The sequence below is a fragment of the Peromyscus californicus genome, unplaced genomic scaffold (genome assembly GCF_007827085.1).
Source record: "Peromyscus californicus insignis strain IS unplaced genomic scaffold, ASM782708v3 Scaffold_12__1_contigs__length_115047231, whole genome shotgun sequence".
Lineage (NCBI taxonomy): Eukaryota > Metazoa > Chordata > Mammalia > Rodentia > Cricetidae > Peromyscus > Peromyscus californicus.
The window spans coordinates 86,962,203-86,986,068 of record NW_026294413.1 but is presented as its reverse complement, the minus strand read 5'-3'; the positions used below and the strand labels follow the sequence as shown (position 1 = coordinate 86,986,068).

At 40.1% G+C, this 23,866-nt stretch overlaps 1 pseudogene; it reads right to left on the bottom strand.

Moving 5' to 3' along the window:
- Nucleotides 1-17,248: 17,248 nt before the first annotated feature.
- On the bottom strand, nt 17,249-19,401 carry LOC128106975 (60S ribosomal protein L9-like; annotated as a pseudogene).
- Nucleotides 19,402-23,866: the final 4,465 nt, after the last annotated feature.

Here is a 23,866-nt window from a genome sequence, read left to right as displayed (position 1 = left end):
AGCTAATGAGAGAGAACTCTATGGGAGACCACAGTGACAGGAGTCGGGGCGCTTGGTCCTGTTAAATCTATAGTTGAAGCTCCAGGCTCATAACACCGGAATAGCTTTTTCCTCCAGAGAAAAACTACAAAATCATAACAAAATGTCTAAACTGTATAAAATAATTGGAAATTGATCCAAACCAGACATAAAATGGAGAGACATGAGCCTTTAAAAATTGGGAACTGGGGCTGGAGAAATGACTCAATGGTTATGAGAACTGGCTGCTCTTCCAGAGAATCATAGTTAAACTCCCAACATCCACATGGTGGCTCACGACCCTCTGTAACTCCAGCTCCAAGGGATCTGACGCCCTCTTCTGACCTCTGGGGACACCAGGTATGCACAGGGTGCACAGACATAGTAGACAAAAACACACGGAGGCAAAACATTCACACACATAAAATAAAAATAAATATGTTTTTAAAACCCAAAAGAGAGTGAAGGCTAGTGGAAAGGCTGGGGAATTATAAGGAAGGTACTAAAAAGGACAGGATATCACTAAAGGTATTATCCTAAAAATAATCAGAACATAAGCTGTACTCAAATTCCTGGTTGACACCATAGCATGACTTCATGCAGAAAATTCCAGAATAGCCAACAGAATCAACAGCTAGGAGGTGGAAGAAAATGGTGGGAACTTTTCACCGCTGCTTAGCTGGGGCAAGAGAGTCTGGAGTCTGAGTCAAGCTAGACATTCTAATTCAAGGAACAAGAAATTACTCTTCTCGGATAAAAGTAACTGAGTCTAGACTCTCTAGATTGACTATTCACAGTTACTAGCTACAGAAAACAGACATGTACAATGTCAAGGAAGGGGTGAAGGGACATTAGTAGAAACCAATCCCAACGTGGCAATTCATTTTGGGATTAGACAAGAATTTTCATTATAAATATATCAGGTGATTTAAATGAAAACACAGGCATAATAAATGAATGATGCAGACTTTCAGCAAGGAAATGGAAATTATAAAATTGAAAAGTATAGAAATGAAATTACAGCCGGGCGGTGGTGGCGCACGCCTTTAATCCCAGCACTCGGGAGGCAGAGCCAGGCGGATCTCTGTGAGTTCGAGGCCAGCCTGGACTACCAAGTGAGTTCCAGGAAAGGCGCAAAGCTACACAGAGAAACCCTGTCTCGAAAAACCAAAAAAAAAAAAAAAAAAAAAAAAAAAAAAAAAAGAAATGAAATTACAGTAACAGAAGTAAAAAAAATTAATGACATGGCCTAAGTGGGGAAATGGAGATGACTGAGGAAGACTCCATGAACTTGAAGACTGGCTGGTTGAAACTCAAGGATCCGTGGTGCAATATTAAGCAGTCTAATATAAATCTCAAACAGAGAAAGATGTGAAAAACAATGCAACAGGAAACGTGTAATGAAAAGCCACATGTCAACACACTGTAACTGTCGAAAGCTAAAGATTAAATTCTGAGAGGTCAAGGAAAAGCATACATTACAGAGAGACTGCAGAACCACAAAGCCAGCACCTGGCGAGCCCCAAAGCTGCTCCGGACTGACAATAAGAAGAGTATCCTCGCCAGCTGGTTGTGGTGGTGCACGCCTTTAATCTCAGCACTGGGGAGGCAGAGGCAGGCGAATCTCTGTGAGTTCGAGGCCAGCCTGGTCTACAGAGCGAGTTCCAGAACAGCCAGGACTATGCAAAGAAACCTTGTCTGGAAAAACAACAACAACAAAAGAATATCCTTAAAGTGATAGGAGACAAAGCCACACTGCTCTGATTCCCATATCCCAAAGAGAAGTAAGTCATTTCCAAGTAAATGAAAACAAAGAAAATTTCAACCATAAAAATAAAAGGAAACTAAGTTCTTCAAGAGAAAGCAAAATCCTTCAGAGCCCAGACAGAAATTTGAATCTTTGAGGGAAGGCACCAAAAATGGCAAATAAGTATGTAAAAACAGAATAGTATACATTTCTTCTCTTGGTTGCTTTAACAGACGCATGACTATCACATGCTGATGTGATAAAGCCATGTTATAAACTCTGCCAGGGAAGCAGGTAGGCTAACTGCAGATCTTCACCCCCTCCTCCCCTCCTCCAAATCCATTTCACCAGTCTCATATCCAGCTCTGCACCAAACAACCCGCTGTGGCCTCCCCTCTTCCCCCCCACACCCCCACCCCCGTCCCCATCCTGGTGGATCACACAGACCTTTCCACTCAGTGGCCAGTGTGAATTCCAAACTTCCCTCCCAACCCCCCAGCCTTCATCCCAGCCCCAACTGTTGTAGCATATTGTTTTAAAATGTGTTACATTTGTTTCTGCTGTGGAACATTTGTTTAATGATGCAAAGATGTGCTGCATTCTTTTATGTTGCATTTGTTTAACTCTGTGAAGCTGTGTTACTGTGCCTGTCTAAAACACCTGATGGTTTAATAAAGGGCTGAACAGCCAATAGCTAGGCAGGAGAGAGGATAGGTGGGGCTGCCAGGCAAAGAGAATAAAAGAGGAGGAGAAATCTGGGAGGAGAAGATCTAGGAGCCAGAGAAGGAGGAGGACTCCAGGGGCCAGCCCCCCAGCCACACAGCCAGCCACAGAGTAAGAAGGAAAGAAAAGATATACAGAAATAGAGAAAGGTAAAAGCCCAGAGGCAAAAGGTAGACAGAATAAGTTAGGAAAAGCTAGCTAGAAACAAGCCAAGACAAGGCCGGGCATTCGTAAGAAAGAATAAGCCTCCATGTGCTTTATTTGGGATCTGGGTGGTGGGCCCACCAAAAGAGCAAAAGAGTTCAAAAAACAAAAAACACCCAACTCTAGCGGGCATTCCCTGGGAACCCAAAGCCCACTCCAGCCAGGGAAGCAGATAGACTAACTGAAGGTATTCACCTCTCTAAATCCAATCCCACACACACCATCTCACCCCAAACTCTGAAGCAGACCATCTGCTGTCACTCCCCTCCTCTCGATTATTCAGATCTTCTCCTCCAACCTTCCCTCCCTCCCCACTCACCCTGCTGTCCCAGCCCCAACTCCAACAGGCATTCCCTGGGAACCCACTGGCGAAGCCTGACTGGGAAGCAAGTAAGCCAGCAAAGCAGGTAGGTGAACTCAGACCTTCACTCTCCCTCCTCCCCTCCATATCCAGTGCTCCAGTCTCATCCCCAGCTCTCAGGCAGATGAGAGCTGACAGCAGGGAGCTCAACAGACTACCTGTTGTGGCCTCTCCTCTCTCTCTGCCTCCATTCCCAAGTGACCAAGCATATCCTGCTGGAACACCCTGACTTCTTCCCTCCTGTGAACCCCACAGCACCATTCCCCATTCCTAAGTATCAGCTGTCAATACCTAGCAACACATTTTACCCTGAACCCCTAGCAAGGTCCCAGAAGAATTCCCTACAACACACAGGATTTCAGGCAGCGCACAGGATCCCAGGCAACACAGAGCCCAGGCTACAGAACCAAGGAACAAAATAACCACTCAGCAAAGACAAAGACCACAGAGCAGCACCTAAAATTACAAACTTTCCGAACCCAGATGCCCAGACACAACATAAAAACACAATCAAAGCATATACGTCGCCACTAGAGCAACCTATCCCAGCATCCTCTGACAGCAGGCCCTGAGAGCTGCAGCACAGCGGGGCACCAGGCATTAAAACAGCCTTTAGGAACATGATAGAGGTCCTTAAGGAGGAAATGGGTAAATCCCTTGAAGAAATCTGTGAAAACAAAAACAGTGGGAGGAAATTAATAAAACAGCCCAAGACCTGAACATGGAAATAAAATCAAAGAAAACCCAAACTGAGGAAAATCTGGAAATAAAAAAATCTAAGAACTCAAACAGGAACCTCAGAGGCAAACCATATCAACAAGATATAAGAGATGGAAGAGAGAATCTCGGGCATTGAAGACATAGTAGAAGAAATGGATACCTCAGTCAAAGAAAACATTAAATCTAAAAAATTTCAGCACAAAACATCCAAGAAATCTAGGACACTATGAAACAACCAATCCAAGAATAATAGAAATAGAGGAAGGTGGAAAAAAAAAACCCAAGTCAAAGGCACAGAAAATATTTTCTGCAAAATCATAAAAGAAAATTTCCCTAACCTAAAGAAGGAAATGCCTATCGAAGTATAAGAAGCATACAGAATACCAAATAGACTGGACTAGAAAAAAAATTCCCCTCGGCACATAATAATCAAAACACTAAATATACAGAACAAAGAAAAAATATTACAAGCTGCAAGGGAAAAGACCAAGTAACATATAAAAGCAGACCTATTAGAATAACATATATTATTTGATGTGGGATGGTCTATATGTCAGATGTGTTGCTGATTGGTCAATGAATAAATCACTGATTGGCAGTGGCCAGGCAGGAAGTATAGGCGGGACAAGGAGGAGAATAGAGCTGGGAAGTGGAAGGCTGAGTCAGAGAGACACTGCCAGCCGCCATCAGGATAAGGAAGATGTAAAGTACCGGTAAGCCACAAGCCACGTGGCAAGGTATAGATTAATAGAAATGGATTAATTTAAGCTGTAAGAACAGTTAGCAAGAAGCCTGCCACAGCCATACAGTTTGTAACCAATATAAGTCTCTGTGTTTACTTGGTCGGGTCTGAGCGGCTTGGGACTGGCGGGTGAGAGAGATTTGTCCTGACTGTGGGCCAGGCAGGAAAACTCAAGCAACAATTATTCTCAATGGAAAACGGAGAACAGAGACTTCTAAATGGAGACTCTAAAGGCCAGAAGGGCCTGGACAGATGTGCTGCAGACTCTAAGAGACCACAGATGCCAGCCCAGACTACCGTAACCAGCAAAATTTTCAATCACAATAGATGAATAAAATAAAACATCCCATGATAAAACCAAATTTAAGCAATATCTATCTGCAAATCCAGCCCTACAGAAGGTACTAAAAGGAAAACTCCAACCTAAAGATGTTAATTACACCCAGGAAAACACAAGGAATAATCCCAGACCAGCAAATCAAAAGAGGGAAACACAAACACAAACAAAATAACATATCAACCAACACTGCTCATTGAGATTTCTCAACTAAATAGTCTCAATTCTCCAGTAAATTGACACAGACTATCAGAATAGATAGAAATGGGATTCATCCTTCTACTGCAACCAAGAAACACACCTTAATAGCAAGGATAGACATCACCTCAGGATAAAAGAATGAAAAAAGATATTCCAAGCAAATGGACCTAAGAAGCAAACTGGTGTAGCCATATTAATAGCTGACAAAATAGGCTTAAAACCAAAACAATCAGAAAAGATAGAGGACACTACACACTCATCAAAGGAAAAAGTTCACCAAGGGGACATTGATATTCTTAACATCTATGCACCAAATCAAGGGCTCCCAAGTTCATAAAAGAATCACTACTACAGCTTAAATCGCATATTGATGCCCACACCATGATAATGGGAGACTTCAGTACCCTCTCTCACCAACAGACAAGTCTTTCAGACAAAAACTAAACAGAGAAATAGGAGCTAACACATGTTATAAACCAAATGTACCTAGCAGATATTCACAGAACATTTCACTCAAACACAAAAGAATAAACCTACTTCTCAGCACTTCATGGAACTTTCTCCAAAATTGGCCACACACTATAACACAAAGCAAGTCTCAACAGACACAAGAAAATCAAATAACACCCTGCATCCTAACAGACCACCATGGATTAAGCTGGATATCAACAATAGAAACAACAGAAAACTTACAACCTCATGGAAACTGAACAACTAACTCACCACTGGATTAAAAATGGGTCAACAGAAATTAAAGACGTTCTAAAACTGAATTAAAATGAATATATATCATACCCAAACTTAGAGGACACAATGAATGCTGTTCTAAGAGGCAAGTTCAAAGTAATAAGTACCTACATTAAAAAATTGGAGAGACCTCATAATAGAAACTTAACAGCACACCTGAAAGTTTTAGAACAAAAAAGAAATCACACCCAAAACAAGTAGTTGGCGAGAAAGAATCAAACTCAGGGCTAAAATCAATAAAACAGAAACAAACAAACAAAAACAGTACAACGAATCAATGAAACAAAGCTGGTTCTTTGAGAAAATCAATGATTGACAAACTCTTATCCAAATTAACTAAAAGGCAGAGAGAGAAGATCCAAATTAACAAAATTAGAGATGAAAAGTAGGAGATAACAGCAGACACTGAGGAAATCCAGAGAATCGTAAGGACATACTTTAAAAACCTGTACTCCAGCCAGGCGGTGGTGGCGCACGCCTTTAATCCCAGCACTCGGGAGGCAGAGGCAGGCAGATCTCTGTGAGTTTGAGGCCAGCCTGGTCTACAAAGTGAGTTCCAGGAAAGGCACACAAAACTACACAGGGAAACCCTGTCTCAAAAAAACCAAAAGAAAAAAAAAACCTTTACTCCACCAAATTGGAAAATCTAAAACAAATGAATAATTTTCTCAATACATACCACTTACCAACGTTAAATCAAGATCAGATAAGCAATTTAGACAGAGCTATAACCCCTAATGAAATAGAAGCACTCATTAAAAGTATACCAGCCCAAAAAAGTCCAGGGCCAGATGCTTTTAGCACAGAATTCTACCAGACTTTCAAAGAAGAGTTAACACCAATACTCAAATTATTCCATGAAATAAAAATAGAAGGAACATTGCCCAATTCATTTTATGAGGCCACTATTACCCTGATACCCAAATCACACAAAGAGAATTACAGACCAATTTCCCTTATGAACATATATACAAAAATAATAAAATACTGGCAAACCAAATAAAAGAACATATCAAAAGACTATCCACCATGATCAAGTAGGCTTTCATTCCAGAGATACAGGGATGATTCAACATATGTAAATTGATAAATATAATCCTCCATATAAACAAACTGAAAGACAAAAACAACATGACTATCTCATTAAAAGGCCTTTAAAAAAAACAATACCCCTTCATGATAAAAGTCTTGGAGAGGTTAGGAATACAAAGGGTATACTCCCACATAATAAAGACAGTTTACAGCAAGTTCATAGCCAATATCAATTTAAATGAAGAAAAACTCAAAGCAATTCCACTAAAATCAGGAATAGGGCAAGGTTGTCCAGTCTCACCATACCTATTCAATAGAGTACTTGAAGTCTTAGCTAGAGCAATAAGACAACTGAAGATCAAGGGATAGAAATTGGATAGGAAGAAGTTAAAGTATCTTTATTTTCGGATGATACGATAATATACATAATTGACCCTAAAAATTCCACTGGGAAACTCCTACAGCTGATAAACATTTTCAGCAAAGTAGCTGGATACAAAATTAGTTCACAAAAATCAGTAGCCTTCCTATATACAAATGACAAATGGACTAAGAAAGAAATCGGGGAAACAACACCTTTCACAATAGCCTCAAATTATATAAAATATCTGGAGTAACTCTAATAAATTAAGTGAAAAACTTGTATGATAAAAACTTTAAGACACTGAAGAAGAAATCAGAATATGGAAAGATCTCCCATGCTCATGATTGATAGGATTACTATAGTAAAAATGGCCATCCTACCAAAAGCAATCTACAGATTCAATGCAATCCCCATCAAAATTCCAACAAAATTCTTAACAGGCCTTGAAAGGACAATTTTCAGCTTCATATGGAAATGCACACACACACACACACACACACACACACACACACACAAAAGAATAGCAAAAGCAATTCTGAATAATGAAAGAACTGCTGGAGGTATCTCCATCCCTGACCTCAAACTGAACTACAGAGTTACAGTAATAAAAACAGCATGGTACTGGCACAAAAACAGACACATTGATGAATGGAATCAAATTGAAGACCCAGACATAAATATGCACACCTATAGACACCTGATTTTTTGATAAAGAAGCCAGAAATACATGCTAGAGAAAAGACAGCATCTTCAACAAATGGTGCTGGTCAATCTGTATGGCTGCATATAAAGGAATCCAAATAGATCCATACTTATTACCCTGCACAAAACTCAAGTCCAAGCGGATCAAAGACCTTAAAATAAAACCAGATACACTGAACCTGATAGAAGAGAAGGTGAGGAATAATCTTGAACTCATTGGCACAGGAGAAGACTTTCTGGACAGAACACTGTTAGCACGGGCACTAAAATCAACAACTAATAAATGGGATCTCATGATAATGTGAAGCTTCTGCATGGCAAAGGACATCATCATTCAGACAAAACATCAGCCTACAGAACAGGCAAAGTTTTTTACTAAATCCACATCTGATAGAGAGCTAATATCCAAAATATATAAAGAACTCAAGAAACTATATATTAAAAAAAAAAAAGAATCCAGGTGGTGGTGGCTCATGCCTTTAATCCCAGTACTCAGGAGGCAGAGGCAGGCAGATTTCTGTGAGTTCGAGGCCAGCCTGGTCTACAGAGCAAGATCCAGGACAGCTACCAAAACTACACAGAGAAACCCTGTCTCGAAAAACCAAAATAATAATAATAATAATAATAATAATAATAATAATAATAATAATCCAATTAAAAATTGGGTACAGATCGAAACAGAATTCCCAATAGAGGAAACTCAAATGACTAAGAAACATTCAAAAAAATGTTCAACATCATTAGCCATCAGAATAGCCAAGATCAATAAAACAAGTGACAGCTCATGCTGGCCAGGATGTGGACTAAGGGCAACTCCCATCCATTGCTGGTGGGGCTGCAAACTTGTACGGCCATTATGAAAATCAGTGTGGTAACTCCTAAGAAAGATGAGGATTGACCTACCTTAAGATCCAGCTACACCACTTGTGATGGTTTGAATAAGAATTGCCCCCATAGGCTCATATATCTGAATGTTTAGTCACCAAGACGTGGCACTATTTGAAAGGATTAGGAGGATTGGGGGTGTGGCCTTGTTGGAGAAAGTGTGCCACTGGGGGTGGGATTTGAGGTTTCAAGAGCTCATACCAAGCCCAGTTTCCCCCCTCCCCCTCTCTTCCTCTCACTTTCAGCTTATGAATCAGGATGTAACTCTCAGCTATTCCTCCAGTACCATGCCTGCTGGTCACCATGCTCCCCACCATGATGATAAATGGACTAAGCCTCTGAAACTGTAAGCAAGCCCCAATGAAATGCTTTCTTTTATAAGAGTTGTCTTGTCTTGGTCATGGTGTCTCTTTACAGGAATAGAACAGTGACTAAGACGCTTCATCCTACCACAGAGACACTTGCTCAACCATGTTCACTGCTACTCTATTCATAATAACCAGAAACTGGAAACAACCTAGATGTCCCTCAACTGATGAGTGGACAAAGAAAATGTGGTACATTTACACAATGAAATACTACTCAGTCGATTTTTAAAAAAATGAAATATTCAGGTAAATAGAACTAGAAAAAAAATCATCCGAAGTGAGGTAACCTAAACACAGAAAGACTAATATGGTATGCATTTGCTAATACATGGATATTAGCTGTGAATCAATAATAACCAAGATACAATCTGTAAAAGCACAGAGGTTAGTTCTACAATTAGGGACTGGGGGGACACTTAGTTCTCCCTGGGAAAGGGAAATAGAATAGATAATTAAGAATGGTTTGTGGTGGAATGGAATAGGAAGATCAACTGGGGAGGGGGAGGAAAGAGGAAGATGAGAAAGGGAATACAAGGAAAGATAGATAAAATTAAGGGCCATTGAGGGGTAGTACAGAAACCTAACACAGTAGAAGCTTCATAAAACATATAGATAGATAGATAGATAGATAGATAGATAGATAGATAGATAGATAGATAGATAGATAGATGAAAGTTATCTAAATGAAATTGCCAAATAACAGGGGAGGCAGAGGCCCAAGTAGCCATTTTTGTTACCAAATAAAGCTTTCAGTACCAGGATTGGATTACATCTAATTGAGTTGTTGGCCAAAAGGGTACCATGGGAACCCCCAACCAACCCAAGCTATTGCCAAGACTATAGGCTGCTCTCCACAAACCGATGGTAAGGCCCCACTGCTGGACAACACCTACACAACCCACTGAACATGGAGAAGCAGAGCTCGTGCCTCCATAGAGCCTTCACCTCTATGTGCTAGACATGGTACACGAAGGTACTCTGCATGCTACCAACAGAGAATCATAAACACAAACCCAGCCACAAACCCTTTCATCCACAATGGTGTCCTGCCTGCAAGATGTACTAGGGCAATAGTGGCACAAATCTTGCAGGAGCGACCAACTAATATGTGATTTGACTTAAGGACTGCTCTGCAAGCAGGAACTGCTGACACTGCTTGGGTGACCAAGAACTTGAGACTAGATATCCCAGGGATCTATCTTAAAACCAAATAATACTGTTCTTAACAAAAAATCATGCCGGGCAGTGGTGGCACATGCCTTTAATCCCAACTCTTGGGAGGCAGAGGCATGGGGATCTCTGTGAGTTTGAGGCCAGCCTGGTCTACAGAGCGAGTTCCAGGACAGGCTCCAAAGCTACACAGAGAAACCCTGTCTTGAAAAAAAAAAAAAACCATAGCAATAAAATGACTCCTAATGACATTCTGCTATACTCATAGATCAGTCCCTTGCTCAGCCATCATCAAAGAAGCTTCCTCTTGCAGCAGATGCAAATAAATACAGAGACCCACAGCCAGACACTATTCAGAAAATGAGAGACCTGGAAACACTCAGCCCTAAATGGGATGGCTCCATCAACTCCTTCCCCTCAGGCCTCAGAGAACCCTGTGGAAGAGGAGGCAGAAAGAGTTTGAGAGCCAGAGGGGATGGAGGGCATCAAGAAAACAAGACCCTCTAATCAACACAATCAGTGCATATAAAAACTAAAAAAAACCTGAGGCAGCATGCACAGGGCCTGCACAGGTCTGTATCAGATGGGATCCTAGGGTTTAAAGGAGAAGTGGATGCATGCCCCTATCTCTAACCCAGAAGCAATCTCCAACTGATAACCACCTGCAAATGAAAACTTAGTTTTCTCCAAAGGAGTCTTACTGGGGAAACAAATTATTCTTAAGGGTAGACTTCATATGCAGCAGTAGATGGCCAACAGAAAATGAACTCAATGGCATCTTTGGAGGTTCTTTGTCTCATAATGTCATATCAGGGCTTTTCTTTTTTTTTTAATTTTTATCTTACTTTTATTGTACCTTTTATTATTAAATTTATATTTTATATTAAATTATATTATTAAAATTATATGTGTATAATTATGTATAATATATATGTGTGGGCATCCCTGTAGATCCTTTGCATACATGTTATGGCTTCCAGTTTAGTGTTTTCATCAAATTCTTGAGTGTGCAAACGGGTGGGTCTCTACATCCCTGTCCATTTCTTGTACCTTTCCTTAGGCTCTTGTCCTGTTTGTTTATTTTCTCCTATTCCAGTGTGCTGGTTTTTGCCTTATTACATTTCATTTCATTTTTTTTTATCCCCTAGAAGCCTGTTTGTTTTCTAATGAGAGACAGAAAAGGGATGGATATGGTGAGAAACGTGAAGGAATGAAGGGAGCAGAAACCAGAATCAGGAAATATTATGTGAGGACAAAAAAGAAATTTTAATAAAGGAAATAGCATATGTTAAAAATATATGTATATAATAAAACTGTGTTATAGTATTTATAGTTTACATAGATATAAAATACATTTTAAGGGAAATGGACCTAATTGAAATAATACCCGTGCATGGTTCTCATATTTTATCTGAAGTATTGCAGTATTTATTCCAAGCTCACTGAAGTAATTAAAAAATATTTAATACCTGGAGCAACTGTGCAGTGATATAACTAAAAAGACAAAATCAATTGCTAAAACATATTACATCAACCCCAAAATAAGAAAGTAAGGGGGAAACCAAGGGGAAAAAATCACATAAAAGTAGAAAGGAATATTAAAAATAAGAAATACATCAATAATTACTTTAAATGAAGAATAACTAAATACTGCAATTAAAATGAAAATTTATTTATTTTTGGACTAGACAATAAAAGTCATTATCCAACCATGTGTTAGCTATAAGAGACATGCTAAATATAAAGACATATGTAAGAAGAAAATTAAAGGACAAAGGAAGGAATACATATGAACACTGATCACAAGAAACCTAGAATGGCTAGAATAATATCGACCCAAAGGGACTTCCAGATAAGAAGCATTACCACGAACAGAAATGATATTCCATAATGATAAAATAGTCATTTCCCCAAGAGGCATAGCAACTAAATGCGAAAGCTGAGCTCAAAATCATAAGCAGTGAAAAGGGGGGCGAAGAGGAGGAAGGAATCCTCCATCATAACTGGGGATCTGGATTCCTCTTCCTCAGCAACTGACAAAACAGACGCACTAGTGAGACATCAGAAATGAGGCCAGGCCTGATGGCGCACACCCTTAGCCCAGTCAAGAGGCAGAAGTAGGCAGATCTCTGTGAGTTCAAGACCAGCCTTGTCTCTGTCCAGAGTTCAGGCCAGCCAGGGCTACACAGTGAAACCTGATCTCAATAAATAAATAAATAAATCAGAAACAATGTGGAATAGTTGAAAGCACAATCAACCACTTCAACCTGGTTAATCTTTATGATAAACACTAAACAGCAACTGAGGAAAATATTATTTTCAAATGCATGTTGGATGTTCATTAAGATGGACTATAAATGGCTCCATAAAACAAGCCACAATAAAGTTTTTAAAACTAAAAATCTTATTTTAAAGTGTTCCTATTGGTCTCTTTTCTCTTACTATAACAAAATTCCTGAATCTTGGTGGGGGTTTTTTTCATAAAGAAACTAGGTTTATTTAGCTTTAAAGTTGAATCTGGAAGGTCAAGATAGATGGTCCAAACTAGCCTCTGATGGCGGCTGCATGGAAACACAGCAGAGACACAGAAAGGGAACATCTGTTTGCAGAAGAGCCAAGCGAATGGCGTGTTCTCAGTTTGAAACAGCTCACTCTTGTAAGGATTAACCAGAGTCCTGCAAGAATTACAGGAACCCCTCCTGAGAGAAACATTTTCCAAATGATCTAATCCCATTGCACAAGGCCGTATGTCTGAGAGGTTTTTACCGGCTTTCCTGATTACCATACTGTAGACCAAGTATATGGTACATGGACTGCTGGGAGACAAACAGATCCAAACTGTGAGATACACCATAATACCGTTAAAACTTAAATCAATTAGAAAACACTGGGAACCCTCACATATTTGAAAATTGAGTATAAACCTTCAAAAAACAAAACAAAACCAATGTATCAAAGAAGTCACAGGAAGACTAGAAAATATTTTGAACTGAATGAATAGAAGCACACTGAGTTATACAGAATGTAACAAAATCTGGAGGGAAATTTTTAGTGTCCATTGCTTATATTCAAACAGAAGAAAAAATTTAAAATCAATGACCTTAGTGTCCACCTTAAGAAACTAATGAAGACCAAAAGAATATTCAAGGAAGGAAACAATAAACATAGAACAAAACAGTAACAAAGAAAACAGACCAACAGTACAGGAAAATAACAAAAAGTTGGTGTGTTGCCGGGAGTATAGTTCAGTTACTGAATACTTACCTGCCATGCATGAAACACTGGGTTTGATACCCAGATCACATAAAGCCAAGTGTGGTGGCACATGCCTATAATCTCAGCACTTGTCTCAGAAAAAAAAAAAAAAAAAAAACTAATTGATGTTGGTGAAGATACTACATACGCGAGTCATTGTACATGGAGGAATCAAACTGGTGCCAGCTGGGAGCCTCATCCCTGCTGGCTAACGTTCAGACTGCTGAAGGTGATGTGCACACCACCAGAGGAGAAAAGCAGTCATTATCTTACCCGGATGTGAGCCCTGGGAGTGACAAAAATGACCAGCCTGGCAAGACCTGCCCACTGGTGCATTAGTGGTATGAATGTTATGGAATAACCAACCAGTTTCTAATTGGCTTTAAGGCCTACTCTACAAGATAAAATCTACACCTGCTGCTGTTACTGGGAGCCGAGAACCCACGGCTAGACAGGTCATGAACCCTAAAGGAGTACACACTACTATTATGCTGCTAAATGGACACAGTTTTAAACCAACTCCTGAAGACTTACTGCTGTAGTCACAGATTAGTGCATCTCTCAACTCTCAATAGAGAAGTTCCTTTCTCCTGTAGATAGCAGTGAACACAGAGACCCACAACTGGTCAGAGTACACAGATTCAGACACTACAGAATGGTTAGCCTTAATAGGGCATATATACCACACCCCTCCTCCCAAGACCTTGGGACCATTGTAAAAAAGGAGATAAAAAGATTGTAAGAGCCAGAGGCAGTGAATAACGTCAAGGAAATGGTGCCTTCTGGGCGTGACAGAGCAGTTGTACACACAAACTCACGGTGGTTGTGACGACATGCACAAGACCTGTGCAAGCTCACGTCAGACCAAATGCCAGCGTGGAAAGGGAGGTGGGCACAAAGTGCCACCCCTAGTTGAGGAGCTACTGGCAATTGGTAGCTGCTGGGAGAAGGAAAATCTGTTTTCTTTAAGGGGGCCAAGAACCCGTGGCTAGGTCCACCATGCTGCAGTAAAAGGCCCTTGATGGGTTTTTTGAAAAGGAAGACACAAAGTTGAACGGGAAGGAAGGACAGGCCTAAGAGAAGTTAGGGGAGTGGATGGCTATGATCAAAAGACACTGTATGAAATTCTCAAAGAACTAATTTTATCTTTTAAATTTTTTAACTTAACTAATTTTGTAGTGATAAAAAAACTGATAAACACCTTAACAAGACAGAAAGCATAAACTGTCAATATTGCAAAAGAAGGGTATACTCTACAGTTCTTGCTGTCTAAGGTTTCTATCTCAGCAGATTCAACCAACTAGGGATCAAAAACGAACATACGCAGCCTCTGCATGGTGTTTTCTGCTAAGTCATACAGGACAACTGTTGACATAGACATTCCATTGTGTTCACTAGGACAAGTGATCTGGAGCCCGTCTTAAATAGACATGAGGCAGTGGCCACATGTGATGGTTAATGTCCTCACACGAGGATGATGAGTGTACCAAACACTGAGTTGCTTATTCTAGATGCAATCAGTTTACTTTATGTAATATTCTTCCTTTTCTCAAACTGACTTTAAAAATAAAGTTTTATCACCTTTCATTGTATTTATTACAGAATGCTTTAGCTTTGATATTCTTTGTATTTCACTCATTTGTTACATGAGCTTTATCAATAACATCTGTATAAATGGTTTTTAAAAATTAACTATGTATGTGTATGTATGTGCCCATGCCGAAGTTGAGCAATAAAATGAAGGCCGTTTGCACTGTCACAGCAGCAAAGTTAAAAATAAAATAAAATAGAGAGGAGGATGTGTACAGCTCTGTGCAAATAACCACGATGCTTTACATAATGTGAGCACCCATAGATTTTGCTAACAATGGGAAGCCTAAAACCAACGCCCCAAGATACTGAAGAACAACAGTATAATGAAGAAAATCAGTGTCAGGAAATAACAAAAAAAAAAGTAGTAGAAAGTGAAGGTAGTTTAACAAAATAACAAATTAAGTGAAATGACTTCCTACAAAAACTAAGACTTTCCGAACAAATACAAAACCAAGTAGAAATTTTTGGTATTTCAAATGTTTAAAATTGAATGTATTAGCAAAAGCCTACATACAAAGAAATCATCAAGTTCATATTGTTTCACGGGTGAACTCTATCAGATGTTTAAGGAAAATGACTGTTACTTTTCTCCAAACCCTTTCAGAACATCCTGGTTAATTATACAGCCAGCATAACGCTGATGCTAAAGACTGACAGCCACATTTTAGGAGATAAAATTATATATCATCATGCCTCATGAACAGTATTATAAAATTAAATTCAGCAATCTAGAAAAGGATGAGGCAAACCCTGAATACAATAGAAGTTTAACAATTAAAAAAAAAACCAACGAATGGAATCCACTGTATCAGCAGACTAAACAAGAAAACGTAATATGAGGCTGAGGAGTGCTTGACAAAAATTCAACACACATTCAAAATTAAAACTCACGAATCTAGCACAGAAAGGAAATTCCTGGGCTATCAGGATGGTTCAGCAGGTTAAAAGTGCTCACAGGCAAGCCTGATGATGTGAGTTTGACCCCTGAAGCCTTCAGTGGAAGGAAGACCCAATTCCAGAAAGTCATCCTCTGATTCCACACTCGTGTTGTGGCACATACACACACACACACAAATAATAATAATAATAATAATAATAATAATAATAATAATAAATAAAACTTAAATTTTCTTTTAAAAATGAAATTTCCAAGGTTGGGGCAGGGGAGAGGAGATAGCTCAGAACTAAAACATTTGCCCTACGTTCAAATCCTCAGACTATATGTAAAAGGCCAGAAAGGCAGATATGTGACGCAGTCGTCTATAATGGCGACACTCCTAAAGGGTGATGAAAGACAGGGACTGGAAACTCCCTAGAAGCTCTCAGGCCAGCCAACTAGCCTGGCACGCTCAACAGCAGAACAATGGGAGGCAGAAGATGAAAAATGACAGGCGAGGCTGTCCTCTGACCTCCACGCATACACACGGCACACACGTGCCCCCATTCACACATATGAATGTACGCACACCCACCCACATATAACACATATCACAGGCGTACAGAGATAAATTAATTTTAAGAAAGAAAGGAAATCCTCCAATTTGATAAATAGAATCTTCAAAAAACACCTAGCTAGCAAAACACGGAATGGTCTCCTCACTTTTGTTTCTTACTGTATTAGAGGGACTAGCCAGCAGAATCAGACAAGAAAAATAAAGTAATAGAAGTTGAAAAGAAATGAAAGTGTCTGTTCACATACATGTAGAATTTCCAAAAGAATCTACAAAATATTGCTAGAATTAATAAGTCAGTCTATCAAGTTAGCAGTATATGGTTGATGCAGAAAAGTTAATTATAGTCCTCGAAAGTAACAACTACAAAAAGTTCTTAAAATAATTTCCCTTAACAGTCGCATGAAAATTCATGAAATATGCAGTGATAATTTCTCAAAGATACGTGTGAGACCTATACACAGAGAACCACAAAGCATGGCTGAGAGAACATTTAAAACTTCTAAATGAGAGGAGACTCGGTATTGTAAATGCCTACTGCCTAATGAACAACAGTTGATTTTTTTTTTTTTTTCAGTACAAGTCTTTTCGTTTAGAATCTTGTTTCTGGAGCTGGGTAACTTAGGTCTTACTCATCAGCCTGCCGCACTGTTCCCTTTTCAGACACACAGATGCCATCCAAAAACTTTCTGATATCCTTGTTGCTAACTGTTGTGGCTTGCTGAATCAGAGCCGCTGAATTTGAAACAAATTGAATATCATTTCCTTCAAGGATTAATTCATCCTTCTGGGCTTGAGAGACAGAACAAGCAGCCCCCTGTCCTCATCCGAACCCTGCGGATGTATTTTTCACCCCCAAAATTTCAGATTTCAACCAAAGACCTATGCTCCTGAATAACGACCTTGATGGGAAAGCGAGCATACACAGACGTCATCTTGTAATGGAAGCTCAGCATAACACCCTTGATCACGTTCTGAACGTGACTGCAGATAGTTTGGACAGTGGCCACTTCCTTTCTGTTACCCCCTCCATTTGTCAACCCGGAGCCTCTTCTCTTCTTGCCAAGGAGACTCGGCTCTTCCTTGATGTGACTGAAGTCCCTCTGGCCTTCCCAATGACTGTGCGCCCCTACAGAGTGGTGCCGGCAGTCTCCTGAGAATGGTCTTCGTTCTCACAGTAACTGGAGCAAAGAGCGACCACCATTGCTTTGTGCGTTTCTGTATTTTATAACGCTGTGAAAACAGTACAACTTCAACACAGGCTGTGCCTCAAATTTTGAACTGTGACCTTTCCTGGGGGAGGATACACTCTCTCCTGAGGGGCTGGGCAGAGGCAGAAAGCTACGGCTCCTAGTCACCCACGTGCTCCCAAGAGGAAAGAGCGATGAGACTCCACAGTTGCCGCGCCCGGGGCTGCAATGTTCGGCAGGTCAGCTGCAGTGCATGCACTTCTCACTTACGATATTTTCAGCCTATGATTAGGTTTATCAGGATAGGAATCCATAGTAAGTTGAGGTGTATCTTTAGTTTTAAGGACACACATTTAGAGGCTGGCAAGATGGCTCATCGGGTAAAAGCACTTACCACCAAGCCTGACGACCTGAATTCCATCCTGGAACCCACATGGTTGAAGGGCTGAACCACGTCAGAGAACCGACTCCAACAAATTGTGCTCTGACTTCTACATGCACACTCTTGTGTGCACGCATTTGCACACGAGACACTAAAAACAGTGACACTAAATAAATACGTACATAATAAATAGGTAGATCAATGTAATTTTGTTTTTGTTTTTGTTTTTTTTTTCGAGACAGGGTTTCTCTGTGTAGCTTTGGCGCCTTTCCTGGAACTCACTCTGTAGACCAGGCTAGCCTCAAACTCACAGAGATCCGCCTGCCTCTGCCTCCCAAGTGCTGGAATTAAAGGCGTGCGCCACCACCGCCCGGCAGATCAATGTAATTTTAAAATAACACAATTGCAACACCTATACTACCTAACAACATGTAGCTGAGATGATCCACAAACAATGTGCTAAGCACACATAAATAGATCAGTGGGGCACTTGAGGGTAAGGAAGTAGATTAGACGCTGCCTGCACATGATGCCCTGAATGTAAAGAGTTAAAATAACAAAGAGATTGTTTTAAAGACCGAAAGAGAGGGCAGACATCTAAAGTTCACAGAGCAAAAAGCTGGACAGCTGGGGGCGGTGGGGGGGTGGTGGACAAGGGGCAGAGAGCCCGGCCACATGCCTCAATAGTGAGTCAAAGGCAGGAAGCCTCCTTGATCTAAAGGTAAGGGGGAGGGCAGGTTGGTGAAGACAGTCCTAGCACAGGACATGCCTCCAGTTCTCCAAAGCCTCAAATCCAGTGACTCCTTCAGAGAAATAAGTCAGCAGTGCAGAGCAGTTTCATGTGGTCCCTTCCGTGTGTCAGAGAGCCGTGGTTGGCTACCATCTGAGCAGAAACCTATTTTTCTACCTGGGGGGCCTTTACAAGTCGAAGGGCATGAAGATGAAGACAGCCTGTCACAGGCCCCAGAGGAAGAGCCAGCGGTGGGAGGCAGTCACGGATGGAAAGGACCAGATGCTAACACGCTAAAACACTCAGGCAGCCAGCCGCTTATTACACAGGGTAAGGTAGCCTGCAGTGGGTGGCTGGACCCTGTAGCCTGAGAGCCCCACACTTGAGATCAGTGGAGCTCAACCTCCAGAGACAAATCCACAAGCAGTTTCAATCACAAAATGATCGGGAAAATGACGCTCCACTGTCCTGATAGCCATAGCCTCGTCCCTCAGGAACCAATAAATGCCCAGCAAGTTTTAGGATTACAGAGACTGGCCTGTCTGTATGGACCTCAATGCTGGGCTTGCTTCCCCAGAATTCCATTCCACTTGGGAGAAAATGTCCTGGCCCAAACGTAAGTCTCCTGGGGTATACACACTGGGGCATCTTGGGAGGCGAGAGAACCTGGCCAGCCCTCAGAAAGCAAAGCTTGGAGTGATAAAGGCCCACCTGTACGCAAAGAAGGGAAGTTACCAAAGTAAACGCCACTCTGGTAGGCATCTGACACTTATCCCACCCAGAACCGCACCCCGTAAAATCACAGAAAAGATAAAAGGATGGTCCTTTCTATCACACATCCACCCAGCAGACTCCAAATTTAAAGAACCCAGTCGAGGGGGAAATCAAACCCTCATTCTTCTCTCCCTGCCTCATGGTTTCTCTTTTATTCCTTTTACTACACTTTTATAGATATAATTTTATCATATATATTTTGTTTGTTTGTTTGTTTGTTTGTTTGTTTGTTTTGAGTCAGGGTCTCACTATGTAAGCTGTGGCTGTCCTGGAACTCACTCTGTAGACCAGGCTGTTCATAAACTCACAGAGAGCTGCTTGCCTCTGCCTCCTGAGTGCTGGGCTTAAAGGTGTGCACCATCATGCCTGGCTTCATATACATTGGTTTTGAGGAAGTCTTTTTTGAAGTTTTTACTCCCCTTCTATCATTATATATTTCACTTGTGTATTTTTTTTTCCTTGTTGGGCAATCAGTTGAGGTTTTTATTTTTCTTTCTTTAATCTTTTGTACTTTCTTCTTCTGATTCATTTTTTAAACTTGTTTAAAAGATTTTTTATTTTTATTTTATGTATATGAGTATTTTGTCTGCATATAATACGTATGTGTTCCATATTTTGGGTCTGTTGCCAATGGAGGCCAGAAGAGGACATTGGATCTCCTGGAACTGGAGCTAAGCTGTGAGCCACCATGCAGATGCTGGGTACTGGGCCTAAGTCTTCTTCAAAAGTACTGAGTGCTCTTAACTGCTGAGCCAGCCCTCCTCTTCCACTTTCTAACATTCTTCTTCACTCGCTTTTCTTCTTCTCCTTTTATTTGGCCTCACTTCTGCTGTTTTTCTTCTTTCCTCATCATTTTCTTCTCTCTCACATACGTACGATTTCTACAGTTACCCTAAAGCATTTAAAAACTTTGCAGCAGTCTGCAGTATTTTCTGCCATTTCTATTCTGCCGTGTTGGTGTGTGTTCGTAGGTTTTCATCAGTTCTAATGGCATGTCTATACCTTGTACAGTTTGCTCTGCTCACAGTTACAACAGGTTGTTGTCTCTCCTCTGAGTGGTACTAGAGATTAGCCCTCAAGAGCAGGCTTCCTGCTAATTTCCCCAAACAACTGAAAGAGATATCTAAGCCGAAGATGCTCAAACTGCAACACAGAGCACAAAGAACATGAAAAGACAAGTCACATGACTCCAACTAAAGATGATACCTCCTCAACTACAAAATTTAAAGGTATAAAAATGGATAAATGCCAGGTGAAGAATTCAAAAATTTGCTTGTATAACTCATCAGTGACACAAAAGAGGATACAAAAGAAACAGATGAATGAAGTAAGGAAACCCAAGACCTGGAGAAGAAAGTCAGAAATACATGTGAGAAAACAATATGTACCAGACACTAAACAAAGAACCTAACACTTTGGAAAAAGTTAAGTAAGAGTTGGGGATGTAGCCCAGTTGGTAGAGTGCTTGTGTTGGGCACCCACAGCCCTGTTCAATCCTCAACACAGCATAAATGGGACATGTGGAGACTCGTAATCCTAGCACTCAGGAAGTGGAGTAAGAAGGATCAGAAGTTCAAGGTCATCCTCATCTATATAGCAAGTTCAAGACCATCCTAGACTACATGACACCCTGTCTAAAAGAAAAATAAATAAATAAAAATGTTAAAAATTAAACTCAATAAATCAAATAAAAAATAGTCAAAAGCAATAACAACAACAACAACAATAATAATAATGTCATCAATAGACCAGACAAAGTGGAATAAACAATGTCAGGGATTTAGAACAAGGCTGAGGACACAGTATATTCAGACATAAACTCAAAAACTAAATGAATCAGGCAGAGATATAATAACAGCATATCTTTCAACAGAACCCCCAAAACCAGGAAATCATGGAGTGATGTATTTCCAGCCCTGAAAGCAAACAAATGCCAACCCGGACTGTTACATCCAGTAAAAACATCCTTTAAAACCTAGGGGAAAATAATATTCCCAAACAAAGGCAAACTGAAGCAACTCATGACCACCAAGTCATGAGTGTAGATGATATTTAAAGATATCCTAAACCTGGAGATGAAACAAAGATAGTCTCAACTGTGGTGGCATGGTAAAGATGAAATTTCACAAGAAGAATATGTGAACAGAAGGGAACTAAGAAAGAATGCATCATATCCACCACAGTAATCCATCAACACCTTAATCAGATAGGGGAGAGAGAAAAAAGAACAAACAAATCATAGACTAACTGACCAGAAAACACTTAAAAATCACAGGAAATAGTAAATAACTCAATAACAACCCCAAATATAAATGATGGTCTTAATTCCACAATGGATAGACACATACTAGCTGAATGTATTAAAAGCAAGATCTATCAGTTGTCTCCAAGAAACATGCCTCACTGACGAAGGCACTCAATAGACTAAAAGAAAAATGATGGAAGTCAATTTCCAAACACTGGAAGTCAGAAACTAAGCCAGCACAGCTATCATGATATCTGACAAAGTAAATGTTGAATCAAAATTACTCCAAAGAAACAAAGAAAGCCACTAAAAATGAATAAAGAGAACATTCATCAAAGAGATACAATGATTATAAATATTTTGTTTACCAATTATTGGAGTTCCCAATTTCATAAAACAGAAACTAATAGGTCTGGGAGGGCATATAGATCATGATATAAAAAGAATTGGGTGACTTCAACAGCCTACTCATGTTAACACGTCACCCAAATTAAAAATCAGCAAAGAAACTTTAGAGTTAGATTGCACCATAGATAAAATGGACTTAACAGATATATATGGAATATTCCATCTAACAAACACAAAGTATGCATCCCTTGGAACTTTCTCTAAGAAAGATCACATTTTAATCCACAAATCACAGCTTATGAAATAACAAAAGAGTCAAATAACTATTTGTGTCTTATCAGATTACAGTACAATAAAGTTAGAAAGAAAAGCGACAGAAACTACACAAATATGAAAATGAAGGCACAACTTACCAGAAACGCTGCGAGACCGCGAAGACAGCTCCAAGAGGGAAGTTTATAGCTATGAGCGCTTACCGTAACATACAGAGATTTCCAATAAATAATATAGCTCATGGTCCTTCAAGAGCAAAGCCAACCAAACCTCAAAGCAGTGGATAAAAGAATTAGCAAAATCCAGAGATTAATAAACTAGAGGGGAAGTCAACGATATAGAGAAGAGACGAAACAAAGAGTTAGTTCTGAGAAAACACAAATAAGATTGACAAACTCACAGCCAAACCAACCAAAAGAAATGGAGAGAAAACACAATACTGGTAAATTTACAGATTAAATGGGAGATATCAAAAACAGAGATCAATAAAATTCAGGGAATAATTAGGAAATATTTGAAAATACATATCTCATCCCTTGAAATTGGAATGTCTAGAAGAAATGGATAAATCCCTAGACACACGTTACCTACCCAAATTAAGTGAGGAGGATATGAACAACTTAGAACTATCAGAAGCATCGAGACTGAAGCTCTGATCACCTCCTAACAAAGGCAGGTGGGTCCCAAGAGCTAGCCTGCCAGCCAGCATACCCGGGACAGTGAGTTTCCCAGTTCACTGAGAGACACTGTCTCAGGGCAGTGTGGCAGACAGCTTTGGAGGAGGACATCTGACATCCTGCTCATTAGCATACTAATGTGTGGTTCGAACCACACATACAACAGACCAAAAAAAGCATGAATTTCCTATTTATATTTACACATGTTTAGTGTAATATTTTGCCTTTTAAAAAAAAAGAAGAAGAATCAAGGTGTGGTGGCTCACACCTGTAATCCCAGCACCCCGGTGGCTGAGACAGGAGGATAAGCATGAGTTCAAGGCCAGCCTGGACTACAGAATAGATTCTATCTAATGAATAAATAAATAATAACAAGACACGTAAGTAAAATTAAGTTTTTAACTTGAAATTTTTGAGTCTGAGAACTGAACATAAGAACGAAAGAATCAAGAGATAAATAACAACAGGACAAGGAAGTTGGGAAGTCTGAAAGCAGGTCTATCGTCTAAAAACAGGCTTCCAGTGAGACAACAGAAGAGGCTATGAGAAGGGAATTACTAAAAACACAAGAAAATCCTCACGTATAGAATGCAATGAGTCTCCAGATTGGCAAGGCCCACTTGCCAA